Genomic DNA, 12,227 nt, shown 5'->3' with positions numbered 1-12,227 from the left:
CCACTGATCTTTCCATGACTGGATTGGCTGTCCTGACTGAATGTTGAATTCAATGCGTCGCCATCCTGAGACCCCCAAAAGAAGCAACCACACACATTGTTTAAACCACTGATCTCGATATGTAACTGGATTGGCTGTACTCACTGAATGTTGAATTCAATGTGCCGCCATCTTGAGACCCCAAAATAAGCAACCACACACATTGTTTAAACCACTGGTCTCGATATATAACTGGATTGGCTGTCCTGACTGAATGTTGAATTCAATGTGTCGCCATCCTGAGACCCCCAAAATAAGCAACCATACACATTGTTTAAACCACTGATCTTTCCATGACTGGATTGGCTGTCCTGACTGAATGTTGAATTCAATGCGTCGCCATCTTGAGTCCCCCAAAAGAAGCAATCACCCACATTGTTTAAACCACTGATCTTTCCATGACTGGATTGGCTGTCCTGACTGAATGTTGAATTCAATGCGTCGCCCTCTTGAGACCCCCAAAAGAAGCAACCACACACATTGTTTAAACCACTGATCTCGATATATAACTGGATTGGCTGTCCTGACTGAATGTTGAATTCAATGTGTCGCCATCTTGAGACCCCCACAATAAGCAACCACACACATTGTTTAAACCACTGATCTTGATATATAACTGGATTGGCTGTCCTGACTGAATGTTGAATTCAATGCGTCGCCATCTTGAGTCCCCCAAAAGAAGCAACCACACACATTGTTTAAACCACTGATCTCGATATGTAACTGGATTGGCTGTACTCACTGAATGTTGAATTCAATGTGCCGCCATCTTGAGACCCCCAAAATAAGCAACCCCACACATTGTTTAAACCACTGATTTCGAACTATCTTGATTGGCTGTTCCCAGATAAATGTTGAACTCAATGCGCCACCATCGTGAGACCCCCAAAATAAGGAACTGCGCACACTATTTGTATCGAGCATCGCATGTATTTGACGTTTTGAAGTCAATCGCCCCTAGTCTGCAAGGGCGGTTTCATTAAACATCTAGCCTAGCCTGCAGATAAATTTTGCGAACAATTTTTGATCAAGTATTTATAAACGATCTGTGGTCAGTTTTAGAATGACTTATTACGTCACAATAGTGTGCCCAACACGTGTCTTTCGAAATGACATATTCCACTCCAGCATGCTTGTCACATGCGAAAAAACCTCAGGACATGCCGGCGTTCAGCGCATCATGGGGTATATTGTCTGTGGTAGATACGGATTGTTAGTTACAATGTCTGAACAAGCTTCTGAAATAAGCTGAAAATACTTGGGAAAGTACCTGAGATAAAGGTACCGCTGCACAATGAAAGACTTGGAGAACTTTCTCAAATCACCACCTAGGCACCTGCTCATAGTACAAACTCCCTACCATTTGTCGGTACAAGGCCCGAGTGGATAGGCGTGTGCTGCACAAACCCCCGACGGATGGCTACCATTGAATGGATTGTTTATCTGGATTAGTTGCTTCTTAACACTAATGGCAAGGACATATGTGAGGCTTTTGAATGTGCAGTGTCAACTTCATGTTGAATCATGAATCATGAATCATATTAAACACCGTGAATCATGTTGGGAGGGGGAACTACGGGAGCTATGAGGCCTGTTAAAAATATATTGTTCGTTTGGTTCTGGGCACAACATAAATTATACTCGATTTTTGCATCTATTGCTAAAAGTGAAGCGGTGCGTGTGTGTCATTGGTCTTTACCTCCATATGTGGATTTCAGAAGGTGAAACGGAGCCCTCCCAGATCTCAAAATATCCACCTTTGAGTGTGCGTGCGTTTTGTTGGCCGTGATCTTCCCATGGGGGTGGGTTTCAGGAGGTGGAATGAAGACCTACCAGGTCTCAAAGTGTGTGTTAATACATATATATATATATATATATATATATATATATATATATATATATATATATATATATATTGTTGCGGATATGAGGACTGTATTTTTTTGATTGTGTGCTTTATTATTATTAATTATTGTTTATTCTGCGCCCCCCTGCCTCCGGAGCTGTGTAAAGGTGAAAGGGCATCCCATAATTAGTCCACAAGCATACACGTCAGCCAATAATAGAATACCCCTGTTTGATAGTTATATCTTATTCTGTGTTTTAGGGTAAGGCTGTGTCTCCCATTAATTGAAGTACTCCATTGCACCAGTGAAAGAGAATAGATCCCCTTTCATTCCCATCCCCAAAATCTCCATTTCCTTTCACATCCCCTTTCGTCATTGCCAAGCCTCGATTGCCAATTACATCCCCTCCAAAACCACCATTGAACATGTGCTCGGGTCAGGGAAGAGGGGCGTGCCCGCCCGTCGTCATCAAGGGCGGAGCCAGAGGGTCGCGTGACCAACCACGGCCGAGGTGAGCACACCGATGGGCGTGTCCAAAAGGCCGGCGGCTTGATCGCCGGAGGCGCTATAAAGGCGCGGGCGCAAGTGGCGTGGAAGAGTCGGTGGTGAGAAGTCGGTGGTGAGAAGTCGGTGGTGGAGAGTCGGTGGTGGAGAGTCGGTGGTGAGAAGTCGGTGGTGAGGAGTCGGTGGTGAGGAGTCGGTGGTGAGGAGTCGGTGGTGAGAGTTGGTGGTGAGGAGTCGGTGGTGGGGAGTCGGTGGTGAGGAGTCGGTGGTGAGGAGTGAGTGGACCAAGAGAGAGAAAGAGTGGTTGGACCAAGGAAGAGAAAGAGTGGTTGGACCAAGAGAGAAAGAGTGGTTGGACCAAGAGAGAAAGAGTGGTTGGACAGGGAGACGTGCAAGAGTGTTGTTGAGTTGAGGGTTTGGACCAGACGAGTCAGACGAGTCCTGGCAAAGCAAGCGGCGGCCACAGCAGCAACAACACCCAACAGCCACTTGGGGCCTGGACGGCGGTTTTGAGCAGCGCCGCGAAGGAACGGCAGCTGCTAAACGCGCCGATCGTGCTGCAGGACCCCCTTGGACCTTCCCCTCCCTCCAGCCATCCACCTCCTGCCTTTCCACCCTTCTTGTGTACGTGAGTTTGTTTTGTTTGTTCTGTCCCTGGGTTAATTAAGTCTGTATAAGCTAGTATTTGCACTGTGTCACCTGCGTCTTATGTGTTGTAAATAAACGTGACTGCTTTCTTTTTGCTTGTGTGTATAATAAATCCAATTACTCTTCTGTCCGTCTTCTCGTTTGATTCCTTTTCCTCTTTGCATTTCGTCGTTTTAGTCTTTTTCAGATTGGGCAGCTGCGGTGCGATACGGCCAAAGTTCTGGGTGAATCGGGTGAGTCGGGGAACAACTGTTCGGTCGCGGAGCCTTCGCTCGGCAAACAACATCCTAAACCGCGATCAGTAACAATTGTAGTCAGGAGTTGGGATTCGAACCTGGGACTAAATTTATTTAGCCCAAATTTTGGACACCAATTGTACTATTGGCAGTAACAATTGGTGTCGGGAAGTGAGATTGGACCCGAAGCGCGCTTAACGCGCTCAAAATTACAAGCTGCTGGAAATTGCTTTTGTTTTACAAAACCCGAATTTTGAAATCGTGCCATGGCTGGTCAAGGCGACGGGATGCCGGTGGGAGAGATAGACGGGGTAGAATCGACCCAGGACCTCGGGGAAATGTATGTGGATGAAAGAGAGGAGGAGAACATTGGCAATGTGGTTGAGGGGGTATCAGGCGCACAAAATGGCGCTCTCGCGCATGAGGCTTCAGGCGCGCAAAGTGGCGTCCTCGCGCACTTGGGTGTAGCGGCACCAAATTTTGCCGCGCCCGTGACCGTAGCAGCGGCCGCAGCACCAATGAACTGGGGCCTATTCATGCAGCAGATGCAGGCCTTCATGGTCAAGGCGGATGAGGAGAGGGAAGAGAACAGGGGGATGAGAAACCAAATTTTAGGAATGGGGAACCGGATGGATGCTCAGGGTGAGCAATTGTGGGTAATGAGGGACGAAGTGAGGGGTACCGGTGAGGCATTAGACAATGGGATAAAAGAGGTAAAGAATGGGTTAACGGGGGTAGAAAACAGAATGGCCGCTCAAGAGAATCAAATGGAAGGGATGAAAAAGGGGTTAGAGGGGTTAGAAAACAGGATGGAAGGCAAATTGCGGGAGATAGGGGAGCAATCCGCCCGAGAAATTAAACAAATGGGAGAGCAGATAGAGGAGGTAAAAATCGGGGTAGAAACCAAATTGGATGCTCAGAGGGATGAATTGGGACAGATGAGGGTGGCATCTACAAAAGAGATGGAGGAGATGAAAGAGGGGATACGACGAGGTGTGAGTGAGGAGGTCTCGGGGCTACGCGAGGAGGTAAAGCGAGGGGAGAAGAGTATGGAGAAAGAGGTGAGAAATGGGACGGCAAAGTTACAAGGGGGAATAGAAGATCTGACGGAGGAGGTGGAACAGCTGACAGAGGGACAGACGGAGTTAGTGGAGCAGGTTCAAAGGAACACTGCAGTACTCGGAGGGTTAAAGGCGACACAAAAAGAAATTAAAAACGAATTAATAGCGACACAGAGGCAATGTCAGATGGTACGTGAGGGACTGACAATGAGGGTGGATGAGGTGACAGAAGTAATGGAGACAAAGGACCGGCAGGTGAGGATGCACATAGAGACGGTCACGGTAGCCTTAGAGGACGAACTTGAGGAGACGCACCGGGAAATAAAAGAGGTGAAGCAAAAATTAGAGGAAGTGGAAGAAGAGGTGAGTGAAATTAAGAAGAGACGGACAGAAACTAAGAGGGAGATAAAGGAGGAAGTAATGGAATATGTACAAGGTCGGTGCTCAACTCATGATGTGCTGCTCACTAACCAAATAAAGAGTTTGCAGGTGGCAAAGGAGGTGCGGAGACGAGGTGCCAAGGTGAGTGGCGAAATATTCGGCAATGTATATGATGTGAGGAAAGCTTCAGTCGGCTTGGGGGTTGATTTAGACCCGGGTGTTCGTGAGAGGCCGTTGGTGAAGTGTGTGACAGGTCAGGTGTGCGAAAAAAGAGGTGTGCGAGAATGTCCGACCATGGGGTGTGTGAGGAAAAAGTGCGCGCCGAGGAGTGAGTGTGCCGGCAAGAGTGAGTTGGTCGAAGCGCGTGTGCGAGGGGGTGCATGGAAGCGCGGTGTGGTAAGTGTTACGGAGGAAGTAACGAGCGAGTGTGCGCAAGAGGATACGCGAGAAAGGTGTGTAACGGACAGGTGCATGGGGAAAGAGTGCGCTGTCAAGAGTAAGGGGGAATGCACGCCTGTGGTGAGTGTTACAGAGGGTGTAACGGGAGAGTGTGCGCAAGAGTGTGCGCGAGAAAGGTGTGTAACGGACAGGTGCATGGGGAAAGAGTGCGCTGTCGAGAGTAAGGGTGAGTGCGTTGTCAAGAGTGGAGGTGAAAGTAGGGAGAGTGACACGGAGCGTGAGTTGGTTGTGACAGGTGAGCGAGGATGTACACCTGGAATGGAAGGATGCACACCTGGAATGGTAGAGCGTGCGTGGGAATGCACACTTGAGTTGGTCGTGAGGCACGTGGTTGGGTGTGCGAGTGAAAGCACACCTGTGATTGTCACAGAGGAGGTGACCGAGAAAGGGGCGCGAAGAGGTGTGTTGGTGAGGTGTGCGAGCGACGAATGTGTGCCAAGGTGCTCGGTGGTCAGGTGTGTGACCAAGTCTGTGAGCGGAATGAGTGTACCGAGGTGTGTAAGGAAAGGTACGAGGAGCATGGGAACAGCTGGAGGTATGAGCAAGAAAGGGGTAGCGTATGCGTGTAAGCATCCAGGTGAGGCATCGACGGTAACCGGGTTAGCGGTTAGAGCGACTTTTAGCCGAATCGGGCCCTCGGTGCATGCCGGGCTTCGCGTGCCGCGAGAATCAGCGGGGATCCGAGCCACGGCGGGTTCGAAAGGACCGCCGTACGCGATCCACGCTGGGCCTCGCTTGGAACGGCCGCGTCCGTGCTCCACTAGGCGGAGCGGGCAGCTCGATAGGAAGGGTCGTCATGGCGACCACTTTTTATTGAGACGTTCCGGCAGGTCGAGATCGGGCAATTGGATGGCTCCGCGCCGAGGTGGTGCGTGGGATCTCGGCACGGGTAAGCCCCCGCCCCTGCCCCGAATGCGGGACGTATCCAGCCGCTGGCACAAAAGAACCCGCGTTCATTGCTCGGCTGTACGAAGCCGAGCTTTAGAAGGGAATTGGCGCACCGAGAGGATCTAATAAGTAGACGGGTGATGAGGATAGTGTTTTGGCCCCGAAATTAGAAAAAGGCGAAATTTGATGATTGGTACGGTGATTGGCAGATGATTGGCAGAATTTTTGATTGGTTGGATTTAGGTGTGCAAAATTGATAGTAGGACCTCCCCGATGTGGTGGGATGGGCAGTCCACCATCCCCCCACAGAAGGGTGGGGCAAATGCGCTATAGATTAGGGGGTGTATGGCAGTGAAAACTAGCCCGGGTGGGTTAGGATATTGTGTGTAGGGATCTAGCGAAGATGACATTAGGTAACGTTAAGATTAGTTAGTGACAATGACACCTGTAGTGGGGACGCAGGTAGAGTAGAGTGGATGATAATGACGTGGGAGCGCAATAGTTTAAAGGGACGACTGGGAAGCGCAAGCTTCAGAGGGGAGTAGTTAGCTGAGATGATGCCGTGTGTTTGAGGATTGAACAGGTGAGATTGAACAGGTGCGATTGAACAGGTGTGATTGCACAGGTGTGCAACTGAACAGGTGGATGGAGCAGTGTATGAGGGAGTGAAGGTGATTGTGTATTGTGCTGACCAAATGGTCCAGGAAGAGGAGGAGGGTGCAGGTGGCACCAGGTGATTGCACAGGTGTGCAACAACAGGTGTATGTGGCTGTGTGGAATAAATGGTAGTGTGGAATATCTGGAGTATTGGAATGGATGGTTGTGGAGTGAGTATGGTGGAAGTTGTGGAGTGGAGTGGATGGTGCGAAGGTGTGAATGGGGGAAGAGTGGACCCCCATCACGGATACCCGGGGCGGGTAGTGTAAGTGTTAGGTAGAGGGTATAGGTAAATTGTGGTTGGATATTGGCATCTGTGGTGCGGGTGGAAGAATGGTATTTGGATGGGTGCATTAGTGTTGTGGAAATGGCTGGGCGTGTAGCCTGTTAGTGTGTGTAGTTGGTTTGGGCACTCCACCACTGTGAGGATGTCGGCCAGGTGAGGCCGCAGGTGGGCTCTGGGAGCCGGTAGTAGTTGTTGTGGATGGGGCCCGAGGATCCGGAGGACGGACCCGGGTAGCCCAGTGCCAGAGGGCACCGAGTGGGGTGACAGAGCCAGGAGGGGCTTTCCCCAGTTAGTTAGGTTAGGGTGAGGAGCTAGGTAAGCTCGGGTGGCAACTGCAGTGGTGGAGGTGTGCAGGTGGGTAGACCTGCTGGGAGAGCTACACGTCGCAGCCCAGAAATTGTGCGAGGGCACCGGGAGATGAATCGGGGGAGTGAGACCCCAAATTGAGAAGCACCACAGTTTGGTCAATGGGAATTGGTTTTTAGAACCCATAGTGTAAGTTGGCCAACGGATTGGCAGGGAGAGACCCCGGGTAGTGTAAAGTGTGTTAAGATCATTTAGAGGATAGTTAGGATGAAGGATCTCCTCGCACCATCTGCATCCACTCACCTGAGGTGACAGGAACTCCACACCATGCCATGTTTTGATTATTTTTTACTGTGCAAATGTTTGGATTGTGAGACGCATCATAACGTGGGTGTGACATTGTGCTTGATGTTCCATCGCTTCCTCCTTATGAGGATTGATGACGAATTGGGTGATGGCAAATTTTGGCTAGAGGGATTGTGGAGACGAATTTGGTGTAGAAGAAATATGGGGAGACGAGACATTAGCGACGAATTTGTAAATGTGTAGATTTTGTAAATATGGGGTAAGGGCAAGGGTAGTGTAGGTGACAGGGGGGGGTGACGTACGGTAGGGACGAGCTTTCTCATTTCGCTCTCCGTACGCATTTCGCCTTGCATTGCCTTATTGATGTGTACCCTTGTGACCTTACCCCTCGCTCAATTGTCTCTTTTGTCTCCCACATGACCTGTGCGCCATTGGGTGCCGAGGGGAGCGTGCGTGGGTCGGCCATTGTGCGCCCGAAATTCCCAGAACCAGCTGTCTGCATCGATGCACCACATTATGGACCACATGTCTGTGGCCGAGCACCACCTATGGACCCCATGGGTTGGGGCATGGCCCCTCTGCTGGAACCGGCCATGAGGGCCCGAAATCTTGCTGGCGGACCTTGGCCACAGGGCACCGATGCCCCACAGGTGAACCACACGTAGTCGGCCCTGTGGGCCATAAATAAAGAAAATAAAATGGACACGTTGGGCACACTTTATTGCAAATAGGCCGCCAGTAAGAAAATGAAAGAATGACAACAACTGGAAGACAATAATAATAACCAGCAGAGGGAGCCGAAGAGCAAGAGACCACCTGCAGGGTGAGGGGTTGTTGATTTTATTTTGATTGAACATTGATGAACAATGGTGACTGCACCGATTGGTGATTGGGTGTGTATTGCTGCGTTTTTGGGTGCTTTAATGGTGCATTGATGCAGAGCAGACTGTCTCCCCCCCCAGAAAGAACAATCACAGGTCCTGGGTTAGTCTTGTAAATAAAAATAGCGTCATTGTAAATAATGCTCCCCACCGTCAGTGTATAGTTTGAAGACAATTCCGCAATTCGGTTAACTGTGGGCGTAAGTCTGTTAGGCAGGGTGCAATGGAGCAGCGGGACACATTTATTTATGTTTTAAAACTGTCGCACTCAGGGTCAGGTTAAAAGTAGAGGGAACTACACCTACGTGTCACACTAAATAAAAGTTGTAGGCCCGGGACGTGCCTAAGAGGAGGAGGGTGCAGTGTTGCGGATATGAGGACTGTATTTTTTTGATTGTGTGCTTTATTATTATTATTATTGTTTATTCTGCGCCCCCCTGCCTCCGGAGCTGTGTAAAGGTGAAAGGGCATCCCATAATTAGTCCACAAGCATACACGTCAGCCAATAATAGAATACCCCTGTTTGATAGTTATATCTTATTCTGTGTTTTAGGGTAAGGCTGTGTCTCCCATTAATTGAAGTACTCCATTGCACCAGTGAAAGAGAATAGATCCCCTTTCATTCCCATCCCCAAAATCTCCATTTCCTTTCACATCCCCTTTCGTCATTGCCAAGCCTCGATTGCCAATTACATCCCCTCCAAAACCACCATTGAACATGTGCTCGGGTCAGGGAAGAGGGGCGTGCCCGCCCGTCGTCATCAAGGGCGGAGCCAGAGGGTCGCGTGACCAACCAGGGCCGAGGTGAGCACACCGATGGGCGTGTCCAAAAGGCCGGCGGCTTGATCGCCGGAGGCGCTATAAAGGCGCGGGCGCAAGTGGCGTGGAAGAGTCGGTGGTGAGAAGTCGGTGGTGGAGAGTCGGTGGTGGAGAGTCGGTGGTGAGAAGTCGGTGGTGAGGAGTCGGTGGTGAGGAGTCGGTGGTGAGAGTCGGTGGTGAGAGTCGGTGGTGAGGAGTCGGTGGTGGGGAGTCGGTGGTGAGGAGTCGGTGGTGAGGAGTCGGTGGTGAGGAGTGAGTGGACCAAGAGAGAGAAAGAGTGGTTGGACCAAGGAAGAGAAAGAGTGGTTGGACCAAGAGAGAAAGAGTGGTTGGACCAAGAGAGAAAGAGTGGTTGGACAGGGAGACGTGCAAGAGTGTTGTTGAGTTGAGGGTTTGGACCAGACGAGTCAGACGAGTCCTGGCAAAGCAAGCGGCGGCCACAGCAGCAACAACACCCAACAGCCGCTTGGGGCCTGGACGGCGGTTTTGAGCAGGGCCGCGAAGGAACGGCGGCTGCTAAACGCGCCGATCGTGCTGCAGGGCCCCCTTGGACCTTCCCCTCCCTCCAGCCATCCACCTCCTGCCTTTCCACCCTTCTTGTGTACGTGAGTTTGTTTTGTTTGTTCTGTCCCTGGGTTAATTAAGTCTGTATAAGCTAGTATTTGCACTGTGTCACCTGCGTCTTATGTGTTGTAAATAAACGTGACTGCTTTCTTTTTGCTTGTGTGTATAATAAATCCAATTACTCTTCTGTCCGTCTTCTCGTTTGATTCCTTTTCGTCTTTGCATTTCGTCGTTTTAGTCTTTTCCAGATTGGGCAGCTGCGGTGCGATACGGCCAAAGTTCTGGGTGAATCGGGGAACAACTGTTCGGTCGCGGAGCCTTCGCTCGGCAAACAACATCCTAAACCGCGATCAGTAACAATATATATATATATATATATATATATATATATATATATATATATATATATATATTGTTGCGGATATGAGGACTGTGTATTTTTTTGATTGTGTGCTTTATTATTATTATTATTGTTTATTCTGCGCCCCCCTGCCTCCGGAGCTGTGTAAAGGTGAAAGGGCATCCCATAATTAGTCCACAAGCATACACGTCAGCCAAATAATAGAATACCCCTGTTTGATAGTTATCTGTTATTCTGTGTTTTAGGGTAAGGCTGTGTCTCCCATTAATTGAAGTACTCCATTGCACCAGTGAAAGAGAATAGATCCCCTTTCATTCCCATCCCCAAAATCTCCATTTCCTTTTACATCCCCTTTCGTCATTGCCGAGCCTCGATTGCCAATTACCTCCCCTCCAAAACCACCATTGAACAAGCGCTCGGGTCGGAGAAGAAAGGCGTGCCCGCCCGTCGTCATCAAGGGCGGAGCCAGAGGGTCGCATGACCAACCAGGGCCGAGGTGAGCACACCGATGGGCGTGTCCTGAAGGCCGGCGGCTTGATCGCCGGAGGCGCTATAAAGGCGCGCGCGCAAGTGGCGTGTAGGGTCAGTCAGAGTCAGTCAGTGGAGTCGGTGGTCAGTTGGTTGCGTTGAGGAGTCGGTGGTGGTGGTCAGTTGGTTGCGTTGGTTGCGGTGAGGAGTCGGTGGTGAGGAGTAAGTGGACCAAGAAAGAGTTGAGGGTTGGACCAGACGGACCAGACGAGTCCTGGCAAAGCACGCGACGTCCACAGCAGCCACAACAGCAGCTTGGGGCCTGAACGGCGGTTTTGAGCAGGGCCGCAAAGGAACGGCGGCTGCTAAACGCGCCGATCGTGCTGCAGGACCCCCTTGGACCTTCCTCTCCCTCCAGCCATCCACCTCCTGCCTTTCCACCCTTCTTGTGTACGTGAGTTTGTTTTGTTTGTTCTGTCCCTGGGTTAATTAAGTCTGTATAAGCTAGTATTTGCACTGTGTCACCTGCGTCTTATGTGTTGTAAATAAACTTGATTGCTCCTTTTTGCTTGTGTGTGTACAATAAATCCAATTACTCTTCTGTCCGTCTTCTCGTTTTATTCCTTTTCCTCTTTGCATTTCGTCGTTTTAGTCTTTTCCCAGATTGGGCAGCTGCGGTGCGATACGGCCAACGTTCTGGGTGAATCGGGTGAGTCGGGGATCCTGTAACGGTCGCGGTTGGACCATCCGCTCGGCCCATCATAACATATAAACCGCGATCAGTAACAAGATATATACACATATATATATATATATATACACATATATACATACATATATATGTATGTATATATACTAGTAAAAGTACCCGGCGTTGCCGGGTAACAAATGAATTGTTAACTCACGGGAATATAATATACGCAATCTGGGTCCATCATCGAGAGGGAATTTTAAAAATAGATCGCAGGTACAGTGGACTCTGATGCAGTGGAGTGACACCCTATCCCATGGAAGTTCCAATCACAAACTGCTTACGAAGTACCAGGTTATGCTTCTGCAATTTAATAAACCATTAGTGTAAGACTGACATTATTTTGCTCCTTTAGCACACATAGTAACATACACACATAGTAACACACACACACACAAAGTAACACACCCATCATAACACACACACACACACATAGTAACACACACACAAACACACACTGTCTCAGTCAGAGCTGTCTCTCTTGACATATCTCGTGCCTTCGATACGGTCTGGCACCCCACCCTGCTCACCAAACTCTCCTCCTATGGTATCCATGGAAATCTCCACGCATGGCTTGCGGACTTCCTCTCTGGTCGTAGGCAACGTGTGGCCCTGAATGGATTTCTCTCATCTCCCCTTCCTGTTCTGGCTGGAGTTCCCCAAGGTAGTGTTCTGGGCCCTGTGCTTTTTCTGGTCTTCATCAATGATCTCTCCGACTCTCTTGAAAATCCTCTCTATCTCTTTGCTGACGACTCCACTCTCTGC

The sequence above is a fragment of the Myxine glutinosa genome, chromosome 3 (genome assembly GCF_964187855.1).
Source record: "Myxine glutinosa chromosome 3, kmMyxGlut1.1, whole genome shotgun sequence".
Classification (NCBI taxonomy): Eukaryota; Metazoa; Chordata; class Myxini; order Myxiniformes; family Myxinidae; genus Myxine; species Myxine glutinosa.
The sequence above is the reverse complement of the archived record's forward strand: the minus strand, read 5'-3'. Positions refer to the sequence as shown.